Raw genomic sequence first — 6,698 nt, forward strand, 5'->3', positions numbered from 1 at the left:
AGGTTGCGGCCAGAAAGAGCGCACCCTCACCGACTTAGGGGTGTTGTCTTCGAGGCCCTCCTCTAGTGAGGCAGGCGAAGAGGAGGAGGAGGAGGTGGAGGAGGAGGCAGGCAAGGAGGAGGAGGAGGAGGAGGAGGAGGTGGTTGGGAAGGAGGTTGGGGAGGGGGAGGCAGGCAAGGAGGAGGGTGGTGGCGGGGATGATGGCGGTGACGGGAAGGGGGTTGACACGAAGGGGTGGCTGCGTGGCAACGCAAAGCTACCAAAGCAGGTTCCTGCTACTGAGGAGCAGAAGTGGCTCATTGAGCCCACGGGAAAAGAGTAAGTGGTTCATTATGTTGCTTGTCACATGCTTATTCCGTTGTTATTTATTTTTCTTGTGACATGCTAATAGTTCATTCTTTTGCAGCAACTGGATATATTCTAAAGGGGTCCGTATTCCCAACGACCTCATCACCGTCTTGCTGAAGTTATATTGGCCGGGGTTGTACTGTCCTGATCCAGTCAGGCAGCCGGACCGTCGGGTTTTGGCCACGAGCTGGGACCACTGGGAAGCGGCCTGTCACGCGGACCATGAGACCCATGCCAAGGCCGTGATCACTACTTTCTGGGTGAGTTCTCTTCAGAAGCACCAGTCCATTCTAGTTTCATGAATGATTTAACTCATGGCTTCTCCCATTCTTGTTTCATGCATGATTGTAGAAATTCTATCGAGTACTTCCGGAGCACAGGGCTAGAGCGGACTAGATTGTGCTGCGCCAATGCAAGAAGAAGGCCCGCCAGATGCAGTACGAGGTGCGCTATGTGGCCATCTCCACATACTACCACGACTATCTTGGTGTGAAGATGACCAAGGAAGAAGCACGGAGGATGGGCATTACCTTGGAGAGGCCCGAGTTCTTGGCGGTAAGTATAAAAGATTTTTCATTATGCTTTCATATATTATGCTTTCATTATGCTTTCATTACCTTGTGGTACATTATGCTTTATGATTTATGCTTCCATAACACCAATTTGGACACACCTACATGCCATTATGCTTTTATTATGTAGGTGTGTCCAAATTGGTGTTATGGAAAAGACGAGTCCTGGGCAGCACTGGTGGATCTTTGGTGTGATGAGGCTGGAGCCTGGGCGGCTATGAGAACCAAAAATAAGGCTAACCGAGGGACGGAGGGAGTACATGCTCAGGGAAACCAAAACCACTATGTCCACAAGGCAGTTAATGTATGACTAACCCCATTAAACATTCTTCTTCTTCTATTTACCATCACTTTCTTATGTATGACTAACCTCTGTTTGGTGGTGCAGGAGGAGAAACTGAAGCGACCGCTCTCACACATGCAGGCGTGGGAGATCGCCCATACGCGGAAGGACCCCAAGCCTGGCGAGCCCAAGTACTACGGCAAGAAGACCGCAGAGAGGAAGAAGGCCTACTCCGAAGCGTATCTGGAGTTACATCCTGACACACCTGACCCCATTGCGGCGCCTCTGGACGACATGGCGGTGGTGAGGATGGGGCCCAAGGAGCATGGTCGGGAGGCGGTTCTTGATGCTGTGATCACTCCTAGTATCTCCTACACACAGCTTCGTCGGATCGACCCGAGCCTGAGCCAGCGCACGAGCCAGCCAGTGACTAGTACACAGTACCTCTTTCAGGAGCAACAATCTGTAAGTATTTTCCCTCTTATCTTCATTTCTCACTTCATTTTCCGCATTTAGTAGTTTTATGAGTTCCATCATGTCATACCGTAGGCCTACATGGAGTACACACGCCAGGAGACCATGGCGTGGCATCAGAGGCTTTATGAACACCAAGTGCAGAGGGATAGCCAGATGCAGCAGGCTTTTCAGGATATGGCAGCCGGCAGGTGTCCTCAGTTCCCTCCAGCACAACCAGTGCTGATGAGCTTTGAGGAGTTTGTGGCACAGACCGCTGGCCCCTCGCCGGTTAGTTCATCCCCAATCTATTCACCCAAAGCATGTCATGCCTTTCAACACAGTCATATATCCAGTGCATATGTCTTTTCAACATCTAGGGAACAGGTGGATCTACCGTTGGCGGTGGTCTACGCAGCACTCCGGAGACACGGAGCCCGACCACTCCGATCCACGGAGGCGGAGGTAGAGGAGGAGGCGGTCTTGGCGGTAGCGCTGCCGCTAGCAGTGACGACCTCGGCTTCGGCGGTCTTGGCGGTGACGACCTCCATGGTGCTCGACGTCCTGGCGCTTAAGCCTTTGGGTCACATTGTGGCGGTCTTGGTGGTGATGATACTTATATGCTTGTGATGTTTCTTATTGTTGTTTGTGAGATTCTTATGCTTGGTGGTGATGATACTTATATGTTTATGCTTTGCGATGCTTCTTATGATGTTTGATGATGAATTTGTTCTGTGATGCCGTTGGGCCAGCTGTTATGTGATGCATATATTTGTTCTGTGCTGTATATATTCAAATGAATTGAGCTGAAACAAAACAGGAAAAAGAAAAAAAACAGACAAAAACTATGCCGACGGCTAGGCCGTCGGCATAGAGCTGCCGTGAGCTCCCAATGGCTGCCACGTGGCAGGCCTATGCCGACGGCTTAGCCGTCGGCATAATTTCAAACTAAGCCGACGGCTAAGTCGTCGGCATAGGCCTGCTCCAGGAGCTCCCAGTGGCTGCCACGTGGCAGGTCTATGCCGACGGTCTAGCCGTCGGCATAGTTTCAACCTAAGCCGATGGCCAGACCGTCGGGACAGACCTGCCACGTGGCGAGCAAGCATTGGTCAGCACTTGACGGCGGCCGCCGTTAGGCGATAACGTTACCGACGGCCGGGGCCGTCGGCATAGATGTACGGACGCCGTCGGGATAGGTCCTATGCCGACGGCATTCCTGGCTACGCCGACGGATATGTTGCCGACGGCCCTATGCCGACGGGTGCCGTCGGCATAGGCCTGTCCCGACGGCCTTTCAGGGCTATGCCTCTGTCCTGCTGAACAAGGTCGCCGGCAAGCCGGAACCGGAGATGCTCCGTATCCCAAACTTGAGCGAGCGTGGCTTCGAAGTGATAGAGGCAGCCAAGAAGAAGATCGAGGAAAGATGTCCGGGTGTCGTCTCCTGCGCTGACATCCTCGCCTTTGCAGGCCGTGACGCCAGCAAGTTACTCAGCGGCTACAAAATAAACTTCACCATGCCAGCCGGCTGTTACGACGGATTGTTGTCCCTCAAAGAGGAGACCCTCCCCAACCTGCCCCCACCCTTCACTAACCTCACTACCCTGACACAAATGTTCGCCAAGTAGGGACTCACCCAAACCTACATGGTTGCGCTTTCTGGCGTGCACAGCATCGGCCGCTCACACTGCTCCTCCTTCCGTGACCGTCTCCAGCCGCCGGCCAACGACAACTCCACCACTTCGATGGATGCCACATACTCTAGGAAGCTGACCCAGGACTGCCCTGCCGGCAGTGATCCCACGGTGCCGCAGGACTACAAGACCCCCAACGTGTTGGACAACCAGTACTACAGGAACATGATGGATCGCAGAGCGCTCTTCACCTCCGACGCAACGCTCATGACATCACCAAAGACCAAGGAGTTGGTGAAAAAGTACACTTGGTGGTTGATCGGAGATTTCTTGTGGTACAAACATTTCGAGGATGCCATGGTGAAGATGGGCAATATCGAGGTGAAGAACAACACCAATGGCCAGATCAGGAAGAAGAGCGGGTTCGTCAACGAGCACTACACCGGTTGATGTTCTCTCAAGGGTGGAGACTATATATTCAATCGTGCTTTTTGTGTGTGCCTTTCGGTTTTCACTCGTCGGTTCATTTCCTTCATTTGTGATGTAATCTTTGTTGTGCCACTTAGCCAACTACGTACCGGCAATGCTTTTCATCGAGATTGATGAATTAATTTTTTCTGATAATCATTATTTATCAATGGCAATATATATCTCCTCTGCTGTAATATCCTTAGGTATGCATTATCCCTTCATGCAAAGGAACGATGCTCAGCCTAGAGTGTGTATGGTCAACCGATTTTGACTGGATGCAACGACTCCTTTTCTTTTGAGGGAGGGTAATAGCAATTCTACTAAGTGCTCTATCAAAATCAGTTTGTATGAAGGCACCCTACTTCTTACTCCTAAGCCAACACCTGTCTGGTTCCTCCTTTTTCAGTGTTTTACATCTGGCTTATTTTTGGTTTTATGTGTGAAACATCTTGTCTTCTTCTTGTGTCGGTGTCTAATACTTTCATAAACTGCCATGCACCGCATTAGAAATCCACATCTTTTGTTAGAAAACTTCATTCTTATTATTTTATCATTTGGGCACTTCGGCCCATCCGGAATTGAACAAGAAGCTTATGACTCCATGAATCTGAAGATTGTCAGACTAGAAATAATAAGAAGAAAAATGCAACCACAAACAGAGATTCTATAAGCAGTTCAAATTTTTCAAAAGATGCAATGTGCTAGACTAGCAGACTTGAGCACTTTTCCTTTATTGTGCGAGAGGAATCGAAGAAGGGAGGTATTTTGTGGAACATATAGTGATTTGAAAATGCAAGCATCTTTGGAAAGTATTGCTAGGTCATACATGAAACAAGTGCACATGACACGGTATTCCTAGCCAGCCGCCGCCTCCAAAAAGTTAGGGTTCTCTGCATCCCGCCGGCGCCGGCGCCGGTCAGTCCCATCTCCGATGGCCTTAGGGTCATGGAGACAGAGTGGATCTCGGCCCTTACCGGTGGGAGGGCTTCATTTTTAGATTTTTTTGAGCTTTGTTAGGGTTTGTATTCTGCTCACGAAAGCGAGATGGTGGCCCCTCCCTGAAGATGGAATAAAGGTCTTCCCGCCTAGTCCCCGTTCTGGTGATGCATCTAGCATCATCGGTGGGCGTGTGGAGGTGTGTCTCCGGCGGATCTATCTTTGATGGATTTGCTCGGATTTGTTCGTCGTTCATCTCCATTCATGTGTCTTCATCTGCGGCAGTTGCTTTTCTGGTGGGTTGGTTCTACGAAACCTTAGAACGACGACTTCCCGACTGTCTACTACAACAACGTTTGCCCGACTCCGGCGAGTGAGGGGCGATGACAGGGGCGCACCTTCGGCTCGCTTCAGTGGTTGTAGTCGTCGCTTGGTGGTCTACGGATGTTGATGTAATTTTTATTATTTCTAGTGTCCGTTGTACTATCATAATTGAAGATGAATAGATTGAAAGTCTTTTCCTACAAAAAAAGGGCACATGATATTATCAGACAAAAGATGCATTACTTCTGGACAAAGTTTCTTTCCATTCGTTGATTCTCATGAAAATATTTACAATGACAAGTTGCCTGATATCTCACAATTAATGTTGGCCTGGCCAACTAGTAGCTGCATTATAAAATAATAAACTTACAATAGAGAATAGTGACTTATGTTCCATTCCTACCTTTCCTGATTTAATAGAACGGTTCTACCAATTCTAAGTGGTCCTGTATTTGTTTTTCAAATCTCATTGATCCAAAAAAGTGTAACTTTACTTTTATGAAAATGCAACCTGCAACAGGGTAAACGAAAAAGCCAGTTACACGCATGAAATTACACTTCTCCAAATCAATTATAATTTAAAAGGTAACGCTTGGTGAGAGAAAGAGGGCTAGGGCAATATTTCAAACCCTAGCCGTCCAGCAGGGAGGACCAGTTTAGGGCCGGTTTGCTAGGGAAGTCTTGGAGGGCCTCTGCGGTCGGAGAGGTTCAAGTGAAGGTCTTCATTAGGCAATGCTCGACTGTGGCGTTGGTGAAGCTGGTGGAGGATCGACGAATCCAACACGGCGGGCTTCTACAGCAGCCCGTCCTCGCTAGGATCGGGATCAACAAATGGCTCTAGATGGCGGAAAGTTCGGTCTCAAACCTGGATTTGGCATACATCGGCGTGGGTAATTTATCTCAGGTTTTCTTTCGGGGATCTTCATGTTTGGTTTCGGGCAGCACAATGGCGGTTGCAGTTTTCTAGTTTTAGAATTATTGTTTTGCTGCCCTTTCCGCGCTCCGTTGGTGTGCTTACCACCGACGGAGGCCGTTTGGTTTTGTTTCAATGGTGGGTCTTCCGTGATTCGGTTGATTTGGATTTTTAGAGGATCCGTCCGGATTCCGCCGGCTTTCATGGTTTTCTAAGTTTCTATGGGCCCTTATCGGTGTTCTTTCTCTAGCTGGTGATCTGCCAGTCAGCGTCATCTGGTCGGCCTCAGTGACATCCCGGTTGTTGTTTCCACAAGCTCCTGGGTTCCAAAAGTTTGTTCCGCCAAGATGGAGACCAAGAGGCAGCATCAGTGATGCTCAGGATGCATCATCGATGAATACAGGAGGAAGAAGACTTTGGCACCACCAAAGATTTGATTGTAGTTTTATTTTTATATATGGGTGTGCTTGTAAGGTCCCTTGAATCTTAATATGTGACGAAAAGTGGTCAAGCTAGAGTGATCGAGGTGTGCATGCCAGAGGTCAATGCTGGCAGAGAGAGCAATAGGTCCAGCGGAAGATGAGGATGAAGATGGCTGGACTGGGTACTGATGACCCACAAGTATAGGGGATCTATCGTAGTCCTTTCGATAAGTAAGAGTGTCGTACCCAATGAGGAGCAGAAGGAAATGATAAGCGATTTTCAGCAAGGTATTCTCTCCAAGTACTGAAATAGGTGGTAACAGATAGTTTTGTGATAAGATAAAT

At 49.0% G+C, this 6,698-nt stretch overlaps 1 pseudogene; it reads left to right on the plus strand.

The window, feature by feature from the left end:
• Window positions 1-2,958: 2,958 nt before the first annotated feature.
• LOC123184909 (peroxidase 2-like) lies at window positions 2,959-3,737 on the plus strand (annotated as a pseudogene).
• The last annotated feature ends 2,961 nt before the right edge of the window (window positions 3,738-6,698 follow it).

Source organism: Triticum aestivum, chromosome 2A, assembly GCF_018294505.1.
Source record: "Triticum aestivum cultivar Chinese Spring chromosome 2A, IWGSC CS RefSeq v2.1, whole genome shotgun sequence".
Classification (NCBI taxonomy): domain Eukaryota; kingdom Viridiplantae; phylum Streptophyta; class Magnoliopsida; order Poales; family Poaceae; genus Triticum; species Triticum aestivum.